At 48.8% G+C, this 24,167-nt stretch overlaps 1 protein-coding gene across 5 annotated transcripts in view; it reads right to left on the minus strand.

Annotated features, from left to right (window-relative positions):
• SCAF8 (SR-related CTD associated factor 8) overlaps nt 1–24,167 on the minus strand; it is a 234,328-nt gene that overhangs the window by 61,329 nt on the left and 148,832 nt on the right. For 3 of the 5 annotated variants that reach the window (XM_021072026.1, XM_021072016.1, XM_021072006.1), the window contains exon 21: nt 22,649–23,812. The exons of 1 other annotated variant lie outside the window; for it this stretch is intronic. The gene's annotated coding sequence lies outside the window, so the exon portion shown is untranslated. Of the gene's footprint in view, nt 1–22,648; nt 23,813–24,167 lie in introns of those variants that run through there. One more of the 5 variants, XR_002338280.1, reaches the window with a different exon arrangement.

Below are 24,167 nucleotides of genomic sequence, written 5' to 3' on the forward strand. Positions count from 1 at the left end.
GGAGATAATGAGAAGACGGGATAGACACTGACTGAGGGATTAAAGACAAAATCAGGGAGTCTGGGGGGCCCACGGAGACAGTGCAGGAACAATTCTGCAGGCAGCCTGGCACTTGCTCGGGGCCACAGCCCAACAAGTGCAAACGGGGTTGTCACGGCATGCAGAGCCTCAAGTCACTCAACACTCAACCAGAACCTCAATTTTTTTTTTTTTTCTGCACCCACAGCATGTGGAGGTTCCTGCACCAGGGATCAAACCGATGCCATGGTTGCAGCCTGCATCACAGCTGTGGCAAGGTCACATCCTTAACCTGCTATGCCACAAGGGAACTTCTAGAACCTCAATTTTATTTAAAGTTGGGGAGGGTGTGATTGCAGAGCTGGGTAGTTTGACACAGTACAACCCATGACTCGTGTATTAAATCTTGAACCAACGTGTCTGAATAAAGTGTAATGTTTGCACAGGATTCATGATCACACAGGAGCTGTGTGATGAGACAAGCTGTTTCGATGCATGTGGCCACTACGACTAGGAGCCTGGCCACCAGAAGAAGGAAGGGGATTTACTCTTTCCCCTTTGCCGTTAAGTGGATGGGGGAAAGTTTGATATGCTGCCCTAAAGACACAGGAAAATGCCTCCATCCCAGAGAGGGTTTTGTGATACCTCATTTCAGGTTCACGATGCTGGCCTTTCAAAGTGCCTCCGGGGAGTTCCCTGGTGGTCTAATGGTTAGGATTTGGCACTTGTACCATTGCAGTCTGGTTCCATCCCTGGTCTGGGAACTGAGAGCCCACATCAAGCCACTGCACGCCTCAGCCAAACAAAAAACAAACAAAAGAAACCCAAAAAAGTGCCTCCAACATGGAGGCCTTTATTTGGGGAGTGGGTGTGCTTAGAGCCTCCCAGGGGCACCAGATGTTGCCCACGTGGGGAACTCCGACTCCCCTGATGTCCCTGCCTACAGAGCAGGCATTACCCTCCTGCCCACCTGGCTCCCCAGGCTTTATTTATTTATTTATTTGTCTTTTTTTTTTTTTTTCTTTTTTAGGCCTACACCTGCAGCATGTGGAAGTTCCCAGGCTAGGGTCAAATCGAAGCTGTAGCTGCCGACCTATGCCACAGCTCACGGCAACCCTGGATCCTTAACCCACTGAGCCAGGCCAGGGGTTGAACCCGCATCCTCATGGATACTAGTCAGGTTCTTAACCCGCTGAGCCCCAAGGGGAACTCCTCCCCAGCCTTTAAAGTCAGAGAACTCCAAGAGTGTCAGGGGAGCAGGGACTTGGGGCAGGCTTGGCCGCCTGTCCTGCGAAGGATGCCTGTGACCGGGGGCAGGCGGTGGACTTTCCCACATGCCTCTTAGGACCCAGAAAAGCCTGGGAAGGTCCCCAAAGTGGAAACAGAAGCCACTCATCACATTTCCCAGCAGCCCCCCATGCCATCTTTTCAAATCTTAACTTCTCCTTAATGGAAAACTTAGAAGGGAAGGTGATACCCAAGCAGCTTTCAGAATCAGGAACGCATGGCTTAGTGCTTGTGGCTCTGGCCTTTGTTCCTGTGAGGTCACAGCCACTGGGAGCCGTTCTCACTGGGGTGGCCAGTGAGACTTGCAGAGCTGGGCGGGGGGAGGGATGAGGGAGTGTGTGCAGACACACGTCTGTGTTAAAGCAGCCTGAGTTTACAAGCACTTACTGGGAGATCTCAAGTTCCTTTTCTTAAAAGCATTAGCTTTCCATAATTACAGCTCACATCCTGTGAACCAGGCAAATATAATTACCCCACTTTCTGATAAGAAGATGGGTGCTGATTCCTAACGTGTGTTCTTTCTGAAGAAGTCTGACTCTGCAGAGCTGATTCAGGTCAGACACCTGTTTCAAGTCACTGGAAATTTAGTTTGAAGACTAAAGACTTCAGATCAAGTTCCCCTTCCCAGTTATGAGGTTTTTTGTCTTTTTAGGGCCACACTCCTGGCATATGGAGGTTCCCAGGGGTCAAATTGGAGCTGTAGCTGCTGGCCTACCCACAGCCACAGGAATGCCAGATCCTTAACCCACTGAGCAATGCCAGGGATCGAACCCGTAACCTCATGGTTCCTAGTGGGATTCATTTCTGCCACGGCAAGATGGGAACTCCTCTAGTTATAAGTTTTAAAAGGAGGAATGTTTTTTTGGAGTTCCCGTCATGGCTCAGTGGTTAACGAATCCAACTAGGAACCATGGGGTTGAGGGTTCAGTCCCTGCCCTTGCTAAGTGGGTTAAGGATCCGGCATTGCTGTGAGCTCTGGTGTAGGTCGCAGATGCAGCTTGGATCTGGTGTTGCTGTGGCTCTGGCATAGGCTGGCGGCTACAGCTCTGATTAGACCCCTAGTCTGGGAAACTCCATATGCTTTGGGAGTGGCCCTAGAAAAGGCAGAAAGAAAAAAAAAAAAGGAGGAATGTTTTTAAATTTGAGTATATTTTTGTTTTCTTTTTCCTTTTTTGTGGAAGTTCCTTGGCCAGGCATTGAACCTAAGCCACAGCAGCAACCTGAGCCATTGCAATGACAATGCTGGGTCCTTAACCCTCTATGGCACAAGGGAACTCCAAAACTGAGTGTATGTCTTGGTATGGAAAGAATTGGGATCGCAGGAAAAGCTTTGGCCCCCAGTTCTCCTTTGTCAATGTGTTTTCATCAGGCGTGACTGAGTGGATGGGCCAGATCGGACCCTGAGGAGAGGGGAGGGAAATCAGATGGAAAGGAGCCAGCAGAAGCCACGGGGGCTGGAGGAAGGAGAATAAGCACAAGGGAGGGAGGTGCTAATGCCCAGGGGCACATGCCCAAGGGCATCCGGGGCACAATGCTGCTGCAGTCAGGGCTCGGAGAGCAGAAGCCTCGCCCACGCCTTCAGCCTGGAGGACACAGGACCCTCCCAGGTTGTCAGGGCTGGAAACACTCCCTCCTCACGCTGCTGTCTGGGTTCCTTTCCCGACCTTAAAAGAACACACAGCATTGGTGGCGTCTCCCTAGCCTTGCCCTGCAGGCTTCATTCCTATTCTTTCCTGTTCTATCCACTCTGCTCCTCCAAGGCATCTGGCTGCTATTTCCTAATGAAATACCAGCTCCCATTTACTGAGTCATCACGATGCTCCCAGCGCTGCCCTAACGGCTTTATCAAACTGCATTTGACTCACAGGAACTCCCTCCATCACCCTGACCCGGGGCCCACGGGGCTCCTGTCCCTCTCATCCCCGACTTTCCAAGACCCCAAACGGCCACCACAGGGTCCCTTTGCCTAGACAATTAATTGTTCCCTTGAGAACAATGGCACCCCGTCTATGCAGACAGAAATCTGTGTTATGAGCCCTCCCTTCCCCACATCTGTCCAGGCTCTCCAGAAAGTCCCACTGAGGCGCTCTCCAAAAATACTCTCCTTCTCTCATCTCTTATTGGCTCATCCTCCTGTAGCTCCCCCGTCCAACCCCCGCCCCAGGGCTGGTCTCCCTGCCCCAACACTGGGCCCCCTTCCGTCTAGTCCTCCTGGTAGCAGAAGGGATGCCACCAGGATGACAACATTCTCCCACTTAGCACTCCCCGGGGGCTGCCCGGCACCCCTACTTCAGTCCCAGCTGGAATGTCACCTCTTGAGAGTTTTTCCTCACCAGTACTTTTCTTTTTTTGCTTTTTAGGGCCACACCTGCAGCGCATGGAAGTTCCCAGGCTAGGGGTCAAATTGGGAATTGCAGCTGCCAGTCTACACCACAGCCACAGCAATGCGGGATCCTTAACCCCCTGAGCGAGGCCAGGGATCAAACCTGCATCCTCATGGATACAAGTCAGGTTCTTAACCCGTCGAGCTACAGCGGGAACTCCCTGGCAGTACCTTTCACCCCACCCCCACCCCCTCCCCCATTCCTGCCCTCAGACTCTGGCTTTCATCACCGCACTTATTACAACTGAAATTATTTTAGCCATTTCTTTGTGGCTTTCTGTCTTAGAACAGGCGGGCCGTGCACAGCTTTTGCGTCAGCATCAACGGCTGATGTCAGGCCAGGCAGGACCCAGGGGCCTGTCTGTTCAGACTGTATCCCAGCGCTGTGCCCCCCCCCCATCCACTTCACTCAACTCTCGGCGTTGCTGCTCTCTTGGTTTTAGTGCACCCCTCCCTCCAACAGCCTTCCCGTCCGAGGAGGATCAGACGTCCCCCTGGAGACCTTGGGTTCCGGGTTCCCACCTCCCCCAGCCCCTCTCTCAAGAACGCAGCATCCGAAGCTGGGGCTGGAATTCCCGGCTCGCTTTCCCCCAGCCAAGGCAGCCACAAGAGGCAGGGCGAGTTACCAACAATCCTAAAACAGGAGGCCCCAGGATGAGAGAGAACGTCCCGTGATTCGATGGGTTGGAGCATTTTTTCCCCTGACCGCACATTCTTCATTTTTCTTTACCAGACGGCTGGACCATACGGCCGCTGTATCTCAGAGAGGAAGGAGGTTAGCCCTGGCTGGGAACGTGCCCCAGGGCACAGAAGCCCTGCTCCCCTTCGCCAGGCTCCTGGCCTATTCTGGCTCTGAGCAGGGTCCGAACACCCCCATGTGGTGAACCCCACTTCTCCCAGTCTCTGTCGGGCTGGTCCTGCTTGGGGGTAGGTAGGTAGCCAGGTAGGCAGACACAGGGCTCTGCTCCAGCTCCCCCCACCCCGTTTCCTTTTGGTCTTTTTGGAGCCATACCTGCTGTATATGGAAGTTCCTGGGCTAGGAATCGAATTGGAGCTGCAGCTGCTGGCCTATGCCACAGCCAGAGCTACACAAGAGTCAAGCCACATCTGTGAATGATACAGCAGCTTGTGGCAACACCGGATCCTTAACCCACTGAGCGAGGCCAGGGATCAAACCCACATCCCCATGTATACTATTCAGGTTCTTTTTTTTTTTTTTTCTAGGACTGCACCCACAGCATATGGAGGTTCCAGGCTAGGGGTTGAATCAGAGCTGTAGCCTAGCCACCAGTCTACACCACAGCCACGGCGATGGCAGATCCGAGCAGCGTCTGCCACCTACACCACAGCTCACCACAATGCTGGATCCTTAACCCACTGAGCGAGGCCAGGGATCAAACCCGCAACCTCATGGTTCCTAGTCAGATTCATTAACCACTGAGCCACGACGGGAACTCCCCATTGAGGTTCTTAACCCACGGAGCCACAGCGGGAACTCCACTTACACTAGCTGTGACACCAGGTAAGTTACCCTACCTTTCTCAACTCCATCACACACACGGAGAGAATGCGTGGTAGATGTGCTGTGAGAATAAAGCGAGAAAGTGTAGCTAAAGGGCTTGGTGCGGAGCCCGGCACGTAGAAGGCACTCCACGGACAAGAGCTTTTCCTTGGGTGTGTGTCCCTGGCCGGGTGTGCGGAGGGCAGAGCATAGCTGGGCGATCCTGTCCCGGGAGGGCGCTGACGCTGGTCATCTCCAGCCCTGAGAGCACGTGTGCCGGGGGCTGGTCTCTATCAAGGTCAGCGACCCCAAAGGGTCCCTCCACACCTTCCAGCTGGCCACGCACCCATCCTCTTCCTTCCTGGGATGAGGGAAAGGGGACTTGTTTCAGCTGGACCAACCACCTAACATCTGTCCAAAGGGAATTTCATTCCAGTCTTGGGGGAACATGTATAAGCGAACTGAGGTCATTTGGATTTTTATGGAGGTCTTCTGAGGGCTCTCGCTGAGTCTGCGTCCCTGTGACTTTGACAGTTATGTCTCCCTTGCCATCCCCAGGCCATCGGGAAAGATATGGAAGAGGACGGGGCCCAGGTTTTGCTTGCGTGACCTCTCGACTGCTTTGGCTCTGCAAAAAATGCGGACGCTAAATCGGCATGCTTCTTTATGCATGTTCTGCCCTGGAAACCGTGCCATTCTCCCCCATGCCAGCACGCTGGTTCTTTACAGATGAGGGAACTTCTTACATCAAAGGGGTTAGGAGCTAATGTGAAAGAAAACGCCACACAGCCTGGCTGCTGCTGACACGGCTGAGCCCAAGACTAAGACCACGGGCCATTTACATCCATCCCCCAGCTCCTCTCACCTCCGCCTCCCAAACACTTCTCCACAGACGGGGATGAAGAGATGAAAAGTGAAAGCTCTAATTTTTTGGCTGCACCCACAGCGAATGAGAGTCCTTGGGCCAGGGATCAAATCCATGCCATAGCTGCGACCTACACCACAGCTGCAGCAAAACCAGATCCTTAACCCACAGTGCGGAGCCAGGGATCGAACCCGCATGTTGCAGTGACAATGATAGATCCTTAAGCTGCTGCACCATGGCAGGAACTTCGAAAAGTGAAATCTAAATTCGTAAATTTTTTTTCTTTTTTCTTTTTAAGGTCACACACATGGCATATGAAGGTTCCCAGGCTAGGGGTCCAATTGGAGCTGTAGCCGGCAGCCTACACCACAGCCACAGCAATGCAGGATCCAAGCTGCATCTAGCGACCTACACCACAGCTCATGGCAACCCCAGATCCTCAACCCACTGGGCAAGGCCAGGGATTGAACCCTTAACCTCATGGTTCCTAGTCAGATTTGTTTCTGCTGTGCCACAATGGGAACTCCAAACTTTTTTTTTTTTCCATGTTGACTAAAAGCAAGGTTTTCAGCCTCCTCTGCGGAGCATAAACACCTGAGTTCTTCCTCTGTCTCTGACTTACTAACAGGCTTTGTTCAGTGAAAGGAGAGGAATGACCATGGCTTTTCAGGGAAGAGGAGCTGCCGGCCCCTCAGATACGCACTGACGCACATTCGCTTCCTAACAGTTGTGCTGAGAAATGGAATCACGCTGCAGGCATGCACGAAAAAGCAAAAGAGCTGCTTTCACTCAGCATTTCATACAAGCCTCTGATAGCTGGTTTACAAACCAGCTGCACTCCTCCCCCCGAAAGTCAGAGTCTTGTCATAGACCTGGTAACAGCGACTGCATCGACCTGGCTGGAATGGAAAGATCACGATGAGTCTTGGCTGGCCTGACCCCAAGATATTCAGACAACGGCATTAAACCGTCACTCTGACTCGCTCCACTGTCCACAGGGGAAGCTCACGGGCCCTGGCATGTCTGTGCAACCAGGTCCCAACCCCCACCCTGCTTCAAACCTGAGGTCCTTGTAACACTAGGCAGTATCTGTCCCCTGAGGTCCAGTGCCCTGAGTGGGGTCTGGGGGCTTTTAAACTCATGATAATAAGGTATGGGGAGCTCCTGTGACACCCTCATCTAAGCATCTCAAAGTGCTTTGTATGTGGAATTTTATTTTTATTTTTATTTATTTTTTATGTGGAAATTTTAAAGCCCCCAAAGGGGAGGTTGATATTGGTGGGTCAGCCTCAAAGACTCCCCCTCAGTGCCAGAGCTACCTTTTTTTGGCCATGCCCACGGCATGTGGAAGTTCCCATGCCAGGGATAGAACCCATGCCACAGCAGTGACCTGGGCCGCTGCAGTGACAACGCTGGATCCTTAACCTGCCACAAGGGAACTCGACTGATTCTTGTTTCTCTCTTTCTTTTTTGGCTGCCCTGTGGCACATGGAGTTCCCAGGCTAGGGATCAGATCCTAGTCACAGTTGCGACCTACACTGCCACCGAGGCAACACTAGACCTTAATCCACTGTGCCAGGCAGGGAATCGAACCCTCGACTCAGTGCTCCAAAGACACCACTGATCCCATTGCACCACAGAGGGAATTCCCACTGATTCTTCCTTCTTTCTTCCTTCTTTCCTTTCTCTCTTTCTTTCTTTCCTTTCTTTCAGAAATTCTTGGTTTGGGGACTGAATCTGAGCCACAGCTGTGGCAATGCCGTATCCTTTAACCCACTGCACCAGGCTGGGGATTGAATCCGTCTCTGCAACTACCTGGGCTGCTGCAGTCAGATTCTTTTTTTTTTTTTTTTTTGTCTTTTTAGGGTCATACCCACAGCATATGAAATTCCCAGGCTAGGGGTCAAATCAGAGCTGCAGCCGGTCTACACCACAGCCACAGCAACACGGGAGATCCGAACAGCATCTGCGACCTACACCGCAGCTCAGGGCAATGCCGGATCCTTAACCCACTCAGAGAGACCAGGGATTGAACTCACGTGCTCGTGAATCCCAGTCAGGTTCGTTACCACTGAGCCATGATGGGAACTCCTGCAGTCAGATTCTTAACCCACTGTGCTGCAGCAAGAATTCCAATTCTTATTTCTTTTTAATGCGGCTCTAATTACTGTAGAAATGAAACTTGAAAGCAATGATGGAAAAGTTTAGGGATCTGATAAAAAAGAAATTCATCTCCTGAGACTTTAAGACATTTTCCTCTACTGGATAACTTTCTCCAGCGTGGCCTTTTCTCGACTGAATTATAGTCAATAATTCCATACCCCATTAAATAATTCTTCGGCTCTTATCGTGTGTCAAGAGCACTATGTGGAATACAAAGACCAGACTCATCTTTCGTCCTTGTGAGGACCCCAGTCTGCTCAAGGGAAGAGGCCGTAGATCGATTGTGGGGAACCAAGTAACTTCTGGGGAGCTCCCGTTGCGGTTCAGTGGGTAAAGGGCCCAGCTAATATCCAAGAGGAGGCAGGTTTGATCCCTGGCCTTGCTCAGTGGGTTAAGGATCCGGTGTTGCCCTGAGCTGTGGTGTAGGTCACAGATGTGGCTCAGGTCTGGCATTGCTGTGGCTGTGGTGTAGGCCTACAGCTGTTGCTCTGATTCAACCCCTCACCTGGGAACTTCATATGCTGCAAATGGAAGGCCCTAAAAAGCAAAAAAAAAAAAGGAAAAAAAAAAAAAAAAAGAAAGAAAAGGAAAAGGAACTTCTGGACACAAACTCGACCAGGACAACCCATGATTCGAGCACCACCCTCGCTGGACTCTCACCGCTGCCATGACTGACCAACATCTGCCAGGAACGGATTTGGTCAGAGCTGAGTGCTTCGGATGAATGGATCGGATTTATCTCTGTTTCAGAAGAACAGGCGCAAGGCGGGTAAATCACGTGTCCGAGGTCACAGAGCTGGTCGGGGGGAGAGACGGAGCTGACGCCGCGTCTGGATGACTCCAGAGCTAGAGTCACGTCGTCACAGACCCTCGGGACAGCAAGAGCCTCCCCAGAAAAGCGCGGGACTCGTGACTCTCTCCCTCCTTCCAAAGCTGAGCCCTAAATGACCTGTGTTTAAGGTGTGCCTGGGGCCACGGGCATCAGCTTTCAAATCTTGACTTTCTTCCCCTCCCGTCAACATGAGCAGTCACGTTGGTCCGTGACTGAACAGTGCCTCACGAGGTTAGAGTCTGGCTTACAAACTGGCAGCTCAATTGGCATCCTGGCATTTATTGGGGCCACATGGAGCCCGAGGTACCAAGGGATGGGAGTACATTTGGGCCTCAATAGCACGCTCTGACTAAACCAATATTTGCACCATCTCGGTACTAACTGCCCGACAGCAGGGACACCTGCAGAGGACTAAACGCGAGCCGTGTCCGGATCCAGAGCCGAGTCCTCCGCAAACGGCACATGGCCGTGCCCCACAGTCACCGTGTGGAGGACAGCTTCCTCCCATCCCCTGCCTCGCAGGACTGCTCACGTGGCACAGGAGACGACTAATGCCACGGGCGGACCGCCGAGAGCCCTGCAAGAGAGACAGCGCCGCCCGTCAGTGGGCGAGATGCTGACGAGGAAGATGGTGGTGATGGATCGGCTGTGACCAGGGACACGCGCTGTCACAGAGAAAGGCTCCCGGCAGTTGAGACCGAATGGATCTCTAGACCACACATTTCCTTGATTTATGCTTTCAAATTGTGTGCTCTTAGGATCATTTGAAGTCACTAGAGACACTAATGAATGATGCTAGATTCTGTCCTAATATCACCAAAGGGCAAGAGAGATGCTTAGGTTGTTTTTGTTTTGTTTTACAGCTGCACCTGGAACTGGCATATGGACGTTCCTGGGTTAGGGGCTGAACTGGAGCTGCAGCCGAGGTCTAAGCCACAGCCACAGCAACACCAGAGAGGAGCCATGCAGCTTTCGGCAACACAGGACCCTTAACCCACGGAGCGAGGCCAGGGATCAAACCCGCATCCTCACAGAGACATCGGGTCCTTGACCCACTGAGCCACAATGGCAACTCCAGATTGTTGCCAGATGGCTTAGGCACACAAGGAGAAGAAGAAGGCTAACAGTTTTTTGAGTCCCCACCATTCGCCACTCCTGGGCGGGATGGGGACCAGCCGGCCATGGCCTTTGACCTGTGCCATTTCCGGTCTGTCCAGCACTACAGAGAAACTCTAACGAGCGGGTCACACAGATACCCCTGAAGTTAAAGTCTGAGATGTCCTCTGGAGGAAAGGGACTTAGGGCCGGAAGATGATGCGACAAGGGAGCTGACCCAGCTCTGGGTCAGGAAGGCCCTCTGGGGGAGTTATATTTGAGACGAGATCAGGAGATGGAGAAGTTGGCCAGGCCACCGTGGGGAGAGGTGGCGGGCGTTAGAGAAAGGGGCGAGGCCTGAAAATAATATGTTATTCCCCAAATATGAAAGCAAAACTGCAAAGTCGATGTTTCATAAATGCAAATAAAATAAAACACATTGCTAACTGTCTTAGAGCCAAGCACTCATAGATCTTTCACTTTGGGAAAAAAATGCGTAGGTTTAGATGCTTTCATTTGATGAGACTCCTCAAGCACATGGAAGACGGCTGAGAAATCACAGGCATTCAAATTAAAGCAGTCACGCAGGGTCAATTTCAAAATTATTTGAGATATGAAAAACTTTAAAATACTTTTTCTACTAAAAATATTTAATACATCATGTGGGTGGACATTAATGTTTGATATATGAGCTGGGAGCCTTCAAAATAAAAATATGGGCCTCCAAGGCTTGACACAGCTGGAGGACACCGGTGCCGCCCAAGCTCAAGGGTCGGGGTGGGGGTTGGTAGAGGGAGGGGGATGGGGAGGCTGGGAGGTGGGAAGGGCAGGGCCAGGTCACGCAGAAGGATCCAGGTTTTATTCTTTTTTTTTTTTTAAGGGCCGCACCCACGGCATTTGGAATTTCCCAGGCTAGGGGTCGAATCAGAGCTACAGCTGCCAGCCTACCCACAGCCACAGCAATGCCAGATCTGAGCCACATTTGCAATCTACACTGCAGCTCAAGGCAATGCTGGATCCTTAACCCACTGAGCGAGGCCAGGGATCGCATTCTCATGGATCCTAGTCCATGATGAACAAACTCCTGCATCTGGCCTGGGGCTGCTGAGCACAGGTGCACATGTTGCATACTGCACAAGAGCATCTGGGAGGGGGGGAGAGCAAGGGCTGAAACCCAACCCTGCTCCTCCCACCCTGCTGTGCATTCCCACCTATAATCTACACAAGGCCTTGCTAGCAGCAGCCCCGCCCTCTCTGGGTTCAGCCTGGCCGTGGTCCCCAGCACCACACCCACAATGGGCTCTTACTGGTCTCCAGCAATGGAGCGCTAGCTTCTCTGCCTTTGGGAGAACTCTGTCCCCCAAAGCAGTTTGCAGCTCTCCTCCCCTTCCTTCCACGTCCCCATGTGGGACATGGGTCTTCCTTTCCTGCCAAAGTCCACCTTCTGTGCTGGACACTGCCAGAGAGGCTGTGACACTTTATACAGCAGGAAACACTCCTGCCGAAACACTCCTGCCAAAACACTGTTTCCCAGAGTGCAAAACTCCACAACCATTTGTCACAAGACAACCACGATCAGAGGCTAGGTCAGCAGGCATGTGAGAAAACCACACATCAAAGACATTTTCTGGCTTTTCCATGCAAGAGTCTTGGCCAGACCAGTTTACCTAGAAAGTTTAGTAGAGCAGCTATTTCAGAAAAATAAGGACGAGTCATCTTTGACTCTATAAACGTCTGCGCTTGTTAGAATCAATTATAACAAGAATGTACTCTTTCTTGACTTAGGAGATTAAAAAATGAGTGAAGAAAAGTGTGAGGTCAGTCATACGACATAGCTGCTGACATCAAAGGTCAACAGGAAGTGATCATTCGAGGTTCTCTTATTTTCATCATCACCTTAGAACTTGAATGATCAGGCCTGATGCCTTCCTACGGCAGGTGAAACACTCGTTTTTAAAATAATATGACAGTGACAACATGACCTCGCTATGGAGAATACATTCAATACAATAAACAGAATCCTCTTCCAATCACTTTCCTGGTTCGTCCTCAAAGCAATCCCGCTAAGTTGTCCCCATTTGACAGACGGGAAGCCAAGGCCCCAAGAAGATGAGGTCAAACACCAGCAAGTGGTGGGGCTGGGATTTTCAGTCTGGGCAAACTTGTCTCTGGAGCCTGAACCGTAACCACTAGACCGCAATCTCCTGGGGACAGTGGGGCTGGGGGTAGAAGGGGCCCAGAAACCTTCCCACTGGCCTCTCTGTGGATCCCACAAAATCTTCCATCAACAGCTCAGACCACAACAAGGCAGCCCTGTGTGCTAACGTTTGCTAATTAAAAAAATTTATTTTGTTTTTTTAGATCCATGCTCGCAGCACATGGAGGTTCCCAGGCCAGGGGTCTATTCGGAGCCGTAGCCGAGGCCTACACCACAGCCACAGCAACGCCGGATCCTTAACCCACTGAGCAAGGCCAGGGATCGAATCCGCATCCTCATGGATGAGGCTGAGCCACAACAGGACCTCCATCTAATTATAGTTTTAGAATAATTAGGTGGAATCCTGTTGGTGTCAGGGTCTAACAGGGGGTCCACAGATCTCAAATCCTTTCATCCTGCCAAACCTCTCCTTGGCCAATGAGCCTTCATGACAATGAGAAGTACATTCAAGAAAAGGGAAATACAAAGCACCCCTTTTCTTATAGGCCATTGCCAGCTGCTATTGACAGCGTGTTGTGTCTCCCCCGACCCCCAGTATTGATAAGCTGAACACCTAAACCCCAGCATGTGGGTATCTGGAGGCCTTTGGGAGGTGATTAGGTTATACGGGGAGCCCTTAGGAATGAGATTATACGAGACCCCAGAGGTGGCCTCCCCCTCCCCTTCCCCTTCCCCCTTGCGAGGACTCAGTGAGGAGGTGGCCCTTACCAGACACCAGATCTGCCAGCACCTTGATCGTGGTCTCCTGGCCCCCTGCACTGTGAGAAACACGTGTCTATTGTTTAAGAGCCCCTCGTCGACGGTATTGTTACAGCAGCTGGGAGGCGCTAAGACGGCCTGTTTTCCCCATTTGTGGCCTAGGCTCCTTTTGGCCCAGATTCGTGCTAGGACTGAGTCTCCACTGCAGGTTAAAATAAGGATTTCCAGCCTACAACGGCCCTGCCTTCTTCCCAGTGCCTTTGGGACACAACGTCCCTGGTTAAAGGAAAGTGGAAGCCTCGTTCTGGATTCTGTTGGCACCATCTGATGGGGAATTCACAGAACCTGTGGCTTAAGCAGCCCGGACCCATCATGGGCACTTAGAACTTGCTCTGAAAGCTGGGGAGTGGAGGTAGGAGAGAATAGACCCCCATAGGCACCCTGAGTTCTGTCCCCACTGGTTCCCACCTGCCAATGTTGCTCTCAACGGTTTCCTTTGTGTGGGTTGGTTTCCTTATGAGTAAAATTGGTTCGTATTGGAGGGTTGCCAAGCTCTTTGCAAATCAGCTTAAAAGGCAGGGCGCCCATCCAAGAAACATTTCGATCTGCCTGAGATTCTACAGAGACTTTCAGAGTGTTCAGTGAAGAACCCCAAGGGTCCCGGTGATTGCTCAGCCTCCTCTGATTCTATCACCTCCCCTCTTCCTTCCACAAAAGATGCCCTCCCCAGGGCAACGTGGCAAAACGAGACCTTCTGTCCCCATCCCCGCCTAGACCGCAGGCAGGAACCACGTTCATCCCAATAGGACCTGTGTCTGTAGTTCTTCCTTTCTCAACAAAGTTAATTTGGATTTGTTTGAGATGAATACAAAACAGGAAATGATTAAAAATTGGAAGCCTGGAAGAGAGACTTTTTCGATTCAAAAATACAATCAGGGGAGATCCCTGGTGGTCTAGTGGTTATGATTTGGTGCTTTCCCCACTGTGGCCCAGATTCAATCCCTGGTCTGGGAACTCAAATCTCACATCAAGCTGCGGCCAAAGTAAGAAAAAAAAGGAAAAAAAAAAAAAACCAATCAGTTGTCAGATCCTAGTCTGACCTAGCTGGTGACAGACATGGTGTGGGGAGACAATGACAGCCCCACCCCCTTACTTTATTCACTTCTGTCCCCAGGGATGTGCCCAGGGCTGTGGCAAACTATGATCAGTGAACATGCCCACCAAACCCACAGAGTCAAACTGGTCTTTTCAAAAGCATCCACTTCCTAGTTTTTCCTGCGTTGACCTGCCAAGCGGGTCCTGTTCACAAAGCCCCAGGCAGACTCGCCCTATCCTGGGAAAACAGATGAACACAATAGCCTTATCACTGAGTGTAAGTTGTATCATTCTTTCCAACAGGCTAGCGATAGATGAACGATTCAATTGTTCGGGGGAAGAAAAAGGCCTCCCATGTGGCTGAGAGCCTGGCTGTCACCCTACCTGTTTTCACTTTCATTGCGCTAACATCACTTAATCACCCGCAAGGCATTTCCTTGTCTTTGGACTGGGTTAAACTTTATTTTACCCTAGGGATAAAATAATGGCAGCCACCACTTCCTGTGCCAACCACTCCTCGTGTGCTGTCACGAATCATGTAATATACACGATATTTTCACGATACAGATGAGAGAACTGCCAGCATGGTTATCTCCACTCTACAGACGAGGAAATCAGGGCGGGGCGAGGTTAAGTCATTTGCCCCAAATCACACAACAAACAGGAGGCGGGACCAGGATGCCGGCTCAGGCTTACCAAACCTTTCCTCCCTTCCCTCTGGCCCTGCAGTTCCCAAACTTGTCTGCATATTAGGAAAGCCTGGGGATCTGTTAAAACGCCAACACCCAGGACACACCCTAGAAATCACAATCTTAGGAAGGGACAGAGACATTGGTAGTTTTTGAGGCTTCCCAGGGGATTTAATGTGCAGACAACTTTGGGAACCTCTGCGTTAGTGCCCAGAAGCATCTTCAGCTGCAAGGATTCGCCCAAAAAGCCAAGTGCAAACCAAGACCAAGGAATAAAACAAAGCAAGCTAAAGCCTGAGCTACGAGTAGCCGAGGAGACACACCTGAATAAGGGTATCTGTTTTCTCTGCAGGCAATGGAAGAAATTTGATAAGAGAGGAAATTTCCTTGGTGCAAGCACAGATAACTCTAATGGGATGATGGTTTTTTTTTTTACTGATTCCATGTCCAAGGGCTGAACAAAAATACACTAAGTAAATCTATTCAGTGGGGTTTCTTTTCCCTCTGCTCTTGGAGGAGAGTGACTGTTAAGTTCATGTCTATTTGTATTAGAGGCTAGTTCTTTGTACCAGACTCTGTGGCCTCCAGATGAGCAAGGTGAGCGTCTGATGGCCTTTTGCAACAGCAGACACTGGTAGGTGACAGCCAGCAGGGCATTTGTGTTGGCACATTTAAGAAATATACCCAATAAGGAGTTCCCGTCATGGCACAGTGGTTAATGAATCCGACTAGGAACCATGAGGTTTTGGGTTCCATCCCTGGCCTTGCTCAGTGGGTTAAGGATCCGGCATTGCCGTGAGCTGTGGTGTAGGTCGCAGATGCAGCTCAGATCCTGCATTGCTGTGGCTCTGGCATAGGCCAGTGACTACAGCTCCAATTAGACTCCTAGCCTGGGAATCTCCATATGCTGCAGCTGCGGCCCTAGAAAAGACAAAAAAAAGACAAAAAAAAAAAAAAAAAAAAAAGGAAGTATACCCAATAAGCAATTCGGTTCTACTGTACAGCACAGGAAACTGTACTCAGTCTCCTGTGATAGAGCATGATGGAGGAGAGTATGAGAAAAAGAATGTATATATACATATATGTATGACTGGGTCACATGCTGTACAGCAGAAGTTGACAGCATTGTAAATCAACTACACTTAAAAAATGTAAAAAAAAAAAAAGGCATATATTAAATTCCTTAAAAACAGGAGGTTCATTGGAAAAGCCCCAATCCCCTCTATGCTAGAAAATAAGAGTTATTGTGATGTCATCTTGCAAAACCTTAGTTTGAAACATTTCATGGTCCAGGTAAGCATACCGAGGAATTACTGCTTTTAGTTGGACTGAGTTGAATGGAACTTAGGGCTTATGCCATGGCTGTGGTCCAAAAAAGGGTGGTTAGCAAATGATTTGGTAGCGGTCGTGCTTAGACTTACTGCAGTTCCTGTCTTTTTTAAGTAACATGTATTGCCTGTGTGGGTTTATAGTGTTCATCCCTAAATGAAATCCTTGAATTTCCTAAGCAAACCTACATATCACAATTTTTTTTTTTTTTTTTTTTTTGTCTTTTTTGGGCTGCACCTGAGGCATATGGAGATTCCCAGGCTAGGGGTGGATTTGGAGCTGTAGACTCTGGCCTACACCCCAGCCACAGCAACTCAGGATCTGAGCCACATCTTCGACCTACAATACAGCTCAAGGCAACACCGGATCCTTAACCTGCCGAGCAAGGCCAGGGATCGAACCTGCGTCCTCATGGATGCTAGTCGGGTTCATTAACCGCTGAGCTACCACGGGAACTACCCCCCCCCTTTGTATTTAATAGTGGTGTCTTTCTAGGCACATTATAACCGGACCAAAAACTTGGAGTCAACCAACTTCTATGCATCTGTTTACTGTGATGAGCATCTGGGGAAACCAGCTCACTTGCATGCTGCTAAGATGGCCCCAGGAAAACCAAACTCCCTTCAGGAAAAATGTGGGCCAAGAGTAACTTTCTGTGTATTCCATCCACTCTCTCATTACAGTCTGCCCTTGGTTCATGAAATATATACATATTTTTGGAAATAAGAGAGCTCTCTCAAGAAACGTTGAATTCAAATGGCTTGATAGTAGAAAGAGCTTTCAGGGTTCTATTTATCATTTTCCAAGGTCATTTGTAAAGCCAATTTTGTCACTTTCTAAAGTCAAAGTCACTGTGCCTGCAGAGTAGTCTGAATTTTTTCATTCATCCACCTACAGCTGAAACTTTGTCACTTCTCGTGTGGAATTTAAGGACAGCATTCATGGAAAGTGGTACTTGTTTCTGTGCGAAAGTTTAAGGATTTCGAAAAAGAGGGATCCCGCTTAGGATGTGTTGCGAGGAATGTCTAATTAAAGAACATATTTGTGAAATCTCAACCCAGGGAAATTTGCTGCCAGGTCACAGAGGTCAGACAAGGTCTTCGAACTATGCCACTTTTTTTTCTTTTTAGGGCCACCCCTGTGGCATATGGACATTCCCAGACTAGGGTTGGAATCGGAGCTGCAGCTGCCGGACTACACCACAGCCATAGCAAAGGTCTGAGCTGCATCTTTTACCTACACCACAGCTCATGGTTTATTGTTTTTATTTATTTAAAAAAAAATTTTTTTTTTACTATTGCACTTTTGAATAGGCATGGTTCACAGTTATCAGTAAATACAATCCCCAGATTCTAAAAACCAAATAAACAGTAAACTGACTATGGGCTAGGAAACAGCAAAAAGATAAACTGTAAGAACTGTTTTCTGTTTTCATAGTGGCAAGTTGAGCTCATAAAAAAATGAGTTATTTTGGGGGGGTTCCCTTGGGACTCAGTGGGTTAAGGATCTGATGTTGTCACTGCTGTGCTGTGGGTTCAATCCCCGGCCCAGGAACTTCCACATGCTGTGGGTTCGGCCAAAATACAAAAACAAAAAACTAGTCATTTTTAGGTGAACTCCTGGTTGATACCTGCCTGTTCTGCTTCTGTTTAACACAGAATTCACACCTGTCTTCCTTCCTGATGTGTACAAGCATCATCTTCACTCATTTCTTCATCTCTGGTCTCAAAAAACAGTCCCGGGCATTTAGTAAGCACTAAATAAATACAAGTTGGATCCCCAAAAGAATATTGAGATTTGGAGACAAACATATAGCATTCTAATTAGAAAGTCAGATAGCATGAAGAAGGAGTTCCCACTGTGGCACAACGCAATTGGCGGCATCTCTGCATCACCAGGATGCAGGTTCAATCCCCCAGCCGGCACAGTGGTTAAAGGCTCCGGAACGGCTTAGGTCTCAAATGAGTCTCGGATCTGATCCCTGGCCCGGGAACCCCACATGCTACAGGTGGCCAAAAAAAAAAAAACCAGATAACATGAAGGAGAGGGGGTTCCAGCTGCAGTCAGGCCTCCTGCACAGAGGGGAGGGCCTCTGTCTCTGTACTTGGTGATTGTTTTCTAGGAAAGTATCTCCCCATTAGCTCTTGATTGGGACCCCAGCCTGTCCTCTCCTTCCCCATGGCCTCCTGACGGTCAGTCCCTAGCCAGGCCTCATTTTAGGGAGCTTTACTTCTTGGTGACCTAAGCGGATCTGGGTGCCTCTGCCTCAGCCTCCAGGTCCCCAAAGTGTGGGGTCTACACAGGCAAGAGAAAACCTAGGATGGACCTTTCTGGCAAAAATTACTTCCTTTCGCCATTAGCTTTTGTCTTTTTCTTGTCAGTTATCAAAGGACAGGAATGATGCAGTGAAGAAAGAGGGAGGTGCCCACCGAAGGCCTGGGCCGTGGCCTCTCAGTTTGCTTGGCACTGTGTAGAGGAACTTTGTGGGAGCTACACCTACAGCATGTGGAAGTTCCTGGGGCCAGGGATCAAACCCATGGCACAGCTGTAACCAGAGCTGCAGCAGTGACAAGCCAGGTCCTTAACCTATTGAGCCACTAGGAAACTCCTGATTGGGGGAACTTTTATTTTTTTAATTAATTATTTATTTATTTTTTGTCTTTTTGTCCTTTTTTTACAGCCACTCCCTTGGCATATGGAGGTTTCCAGGCTAGGGGTCCCATTGGAGCTGTAGCTGCTGGCCTACACCAGAGTCACAGCAACGAGGGATCCGAGCCGTGTCTGCAACCTACACCACAGCTCACGGCAATGCCGGATCATTAACCCACTGAGCAAGGCCAGGGATTGAACCCGCAACCTCTTGGTTCCTAGTCGGATTATTTAACCACTGAGCCACAATGGGAACTCCTGGGGGATCTCTTAAATAATACAGCACTTCATGAAGGATCTTTAAGGTGATATAAAATGAGAATTTGGCTCAATATTCACACAATTTTGAAAAAACTCTTTGGAACAGCAATTGCTTCTACCCAGAAACAGTCTTATCACCCATGATCGCCCAGGCAAAATTATTTTTAAAATTTTTTTTTTTTTTTTTGTCTTTTTGCCTTTTCTGGGGCTGCTCCCTTGGCATATGGAGGTTCCCAGGCTAGGGGTCCAGTCGGAGTTGTGGCTGCCAGCCTACACCAGAACCACAGCAACGCAGGATCCAAGCCACATCTGCAACCTACACCACAGCTCACGGCAAAGCCAGATCCTTAACCCACTGAGCAAGGCCAGGGATTGAACCCGCAACCTCATGGTTCCTAGTCAGATTCGTTAACCAATGAGCTACGACAGGAACTCTCGCCCAGGCAAAATTATAAAATGTGTATTCAGGTTCCTTCCCGGCCGTGCAAGCTGTTTGTCTCAGCCAGCTGAAAGCCACATTTGTTTCTAGGCTATGCATCCTTTTGTGGCTTTAAAAATTTGTACTAATATTATGAATGTTATCTTTTTAGAAAATACAATTCAATATGGTACTTAGGCTTGTATATACAAATTTAGATAATAAAATGTATAAATACAGATATTTTTTCCTAGTTTACAATTTTCTCTCCTAAACAGTCTATAATAAATAGCCATTTGACCTGTTTGTATATTTTGGATTAAAAAATAACTTATTGTTGCAATAACAGAAGACTGTGAAAATGAGCATCCTTTATTTAGCTCATGGATAGAGTCCTTTCTGTATTTTCTGAATTTTTTTTTTCTTGCTTTTTAGGGCCACACCCACGGCATATGGAAGTTCCCAGGCTAGGGGTTGAGTCAGAGCTGCAGCTACCAGCCAATGCCACAGTCACAGCAGTGAGGGATCTGAGCCATGTCTGTGGCCTACACCACAGCTCATGGCAACACCGGATCCCAGGCCCACTGAGTGAGGCCAGGGATCAAAACTGTGTCCTCATGGATCCTAGTCAGATTCATTACCGCTGAGCCACAAAAGGAACTCCTCTAAAATGCTTTGGAAGAGAGATATAGCTCAGATAAATACGAGCAGTAAACCTAATGTGTCTCGCAGATCCTAACCGGTGCAGTAGGTATCCAGAAAACAATAAATGCAACCCAGTCTCAACACCGCACCAGGCTCTTCTCCTAGAAGCTGTGTCCCCTCGCCAGAGAAATCCCAGCCATGAAAATGGTGTAATTCGATGCCATTCGCAGTAGCATGGAATAGTCCCCAATTGTAACAAATGGATGCAGAAATAGCAGATTTAAGAAAATTACTTAAAATGAATAGAAAGAAGCTTTCTCCTAAAGCATCAGACTCAACCACTTCCTTAACTACTTATGTTCTTAAATCACATAAAACACACATTGCTTTGAATAAAAGTAATCACCCAGGGGCAGTTCCTACGGGGGGGGGGGGGGGGGGAGGGAGCATTCTGAAGCAGAGGTTTGGGGGTTTCTTTTGCTCTCTGAAGAATGTATTCACCGCAAGGAAACGGCCTAAGACCACCCGTCTCATTGGAGTAAGATCTCAGGATGAGAATTCAAGTGAGAAGCAGGCGTTTCCTTACAAAACCAAAGCACCCTCAGCAAGGATTCTTTCCAGTTGTGTAAATACTGAATAGCTTCAGTTCACCAAAGGCATCCAACACCTGTTTTTAAAACAGGCTCATGTTTCAAGTCCCTAGAGAACGGTGACTTTTGGGAGCTTTTCCTTGCCACAGACTGAGGGCAGGGATGGAGTGTGGTCTGCTCAGTACTCCTGCTGATTCACAAAGAGAGCTCGTCCAGGGCAGAGAGAAGGTAGCGGAGGCTCCAGACAAGGGAATTCACCCAGGGAACCAAAGCATCCACGCCTGCCCCTATTATGGTGCCCTGGGATTTTGAAAAGACACGCTTCCAACGGATGGGCCCCGGAAGTAGAAATGCACCTCCAGCTAGGTGCTCAGAGTCACACAATTCAGTCTGAAGGAATGATCCCACTTTTTTTTAAAGGGTCGCATCTGTGGCATGTGGAAGCTCCCAAGCCAGGGACTGGATCCGAGCCACAGCTGGAACCTTCCCACAGCTGTGGCATTGAGGGACCCTTTAGCCCCCTGCGCCTGGGAGCGACCCTGAGCCTTTCAGTGGCCTGAGCTGCTGCAGTTGGATTCTGAACCCACTGCACCTTGGCGGGAACTCTGGAAGGATTCTATTGTTAGGTTCACTCTTCTACTCCTTCTGCTGCCACCCACCCACTGAAAAGAACCCAGAACTTCCTATTAGGTCTTCTTTTCCGTAATCTAAGAGCTCCAAAGTTACTTGCTCACACACGCCCTAGAACGTCCATGTTAATCCATGCTGATCCTTTGGGTGGGGGTTGGTGTTGTGCGGTGGGGAGCGAGAGCTGGATGAGTGGTGTATCTGCCAGTTGCAGGTTCAGGTATCAAAGAATAGCCAGAAGGGGGTCTTTCTTTTCTTTTTCTTTTTTTCTTTTTTGTCTTTTTAGGGCCTCACCGCTGCATATGGACGTTCCCAGGCTAGGGGTTGAATCGGAGCTACAGCTGCTGGCCTACACCACAGCCACAGCAATGCCGGATCCTTTAACCCACTAAGCGAGGCCAGGGATCAAATCTTCAACTTCATGGATACTGGTTGGGTTCATTACCACTGAGCCACAATGGAAACTCTGGATCTTCTCCTATTTCCAGTTCCCTACCCATGCTCAGCTGTCTGGGTTTCTTTGGAGTTTTTTTCCTTCCTATAGTACTGTACAATACAGAAAAAGCTACTCCAATACCCAACACACAGAGCAGAATCAAAGAAAGATGTGATTGAAAAGCCCACGGCCGTAGCCAGATTCCCCACAGCCTTCTACCATGTTCTACTTACCTAATAGAAAATACCAAAATATATTATAAACCATTTGATAGGCAATATGGTATAATCCGAAACTGAAGAAAGCTAAGGCAGAACCCTCAAGAACAATCTCTAATCTGTGTTGTAGAATACATAATCATCTTTTTAAAAATTTTTGCTATTTTAGGGCCACACCCAAGGCATTTGGAAGTTCCCAGGCTAGAGGGGGAAATGAGAGCTACAGCCGACGGCCTACACCACAGCCACAGCAACGCAGGATCCAAGCCGCATCTGGGACCTACACCACAGCTCATGGCAACGCCAGATCCTTAATCCGCTGAGCAAGGCCAGGGATCAAACTCACATCCTCATGGATCCTAGTTGGGTTCTTCACCACTGAGCCACGAAGGGAACTCCCAGCACGCATAATCAAAAAGCCATGGGCATTCAAAAATATCTCAGCCTTTCAACAAATAAGAAGCACTCGTTAAAACGTAGAAAAAAAGACAGTGATCTGCTGAGAGACTGTGAAAGGCCTGGACTCTGCGTCTCTATGTCTCGGGACACAAATCGCTCGGCGGATAGGCGAAGATGAATCGCGAAAGAGGCACTAAGTCACAAATCAAAATAAATGACTACCAACCAAAATTCATTTCAACTTTTATTATGAAAGTCCAAAGTGACAGCATACTGTGAAAGTGTTAGGTTCTCATTGATTAAATTTCAAGAGACCACAGACTACAGCATTCCAAGCACTTTAATTTGTGACAGAGCCAAAACAAATAAAAGAATGATAAAAATATTGGTTTAGGTGTAAAGAGTGCTCATAGTCGAGGTTGGCTTTTTGTTTGTTTGTTTTTTGTTTTTGTGGTTTGTGTCCTTTCCCTGCAGGTATTCTGATCACGGCCAAAACACAAATCTTGGTCTGGATTCTTGCATGAAACTTTTATAATCTCTGCCTGAATAAGAAGCAAATAAGAAACGTACTTATAAAGTATGTCTACAATACAATGTGATATGCCCATTTTTTGGTCCCTTCCCTTCTCTCCCACTAGGCTTCTCACCCGCCACCAGGTACCTGCTGTTTCTAAGAACAGGACACAAAGGCTGGAGTGAGAGTCTCAAAAGACGGCACTGAACCTGGATTTTCTCAAAGCTTCCTTCCTTCCTTCCTTCCTTTCTTTCTCTCTTCTTTCTACTGCAAGTTGAAGACTTTCAACACTTGAGAGTGTCCGAGGACATGACTAACAATCATGGATTAAAGCCACCAGTCAAGAACTACAGTCTGCATACTGTGTTCACGGCAAAGAGCCTTGGGTTACTAGAGCTGTGGTTCTAGCAATCTGTGGTTCCAACACAACATGACATCTCCCCCTGAAGGGTTTTCTTGCAAATCTCTCCTTTTCATCCCTCGGTACACGAGGACGCTACAGCTGGAGTTTCTTGCCTTTTACATTCCCCAAAATTCTGGTCCCGTGGAAGCGCATATCTCTTATAGATGCAATACTGTTCATCTGAGTGGATCCTCAAACAGAACAATTATGAACTAGAAACTCATAGAGTTTGTGTTTAAAATTTATAAAATTAAACCTGCTCCAACAGGTAATACAGGGAGGCATGCTTGCAACCTCTGGATTCAATCAGAAACAATGCCTGAGAGCACAGAGCCTTCAATAGGTAACGCTGGGTTCCTTTTAACGCTTCCTTAAAAAAGATCCGAGGTGATGCACATTGGAAATGTGAAGCACGTCTCATTTATTTCTACAAGGCCTGGGACACAGGAAGCTGCCCGAACTTCATTCATCATCTTGCCTGTTGACAAAAGGAACAATAACTGGTCATCACTGGTCAAAGGAATAACTTTTCCCAGTTTTTTTTTTTTTTTTTTTCCCAAAGTAATTCTTAAAGAGACGGTGCAACTACAACAGCAAATGTTTCAATGTTTGATGAATTTCTTGCTCTAAAATGCCATCTCTTCCTCCAGCAGAGCAGGAAGAACCAGAGGGTCCATCTCTCTCCCTCTGGGGGTGGTTCAGGAAAGACCCTTGTCTTGGAGGTCAGCAGGCCCGGGCTGCAGACGTGGCTCCACCGGTGGTAAACTAACGACACCGCCTAAACTTGCGGGACCTGGCATCCTTCGCATACAGACTAAGAGGACATCAATGGG

Source organism: Sus scrofa, chromosome 1 (genome assembly GCF_000003025.6).
Source record: "Sus scrofa isolate TJ Tabasco breed Duroc chromosome 1, Sscrofa11.1, whole genome shotgun sequence".
Classification (NCBI taxonomy): Eukaryota; Metazoa; Chordata; class Mammalia; order Artiodactyla; family Suidae; genus Sus; species Sus scrofa.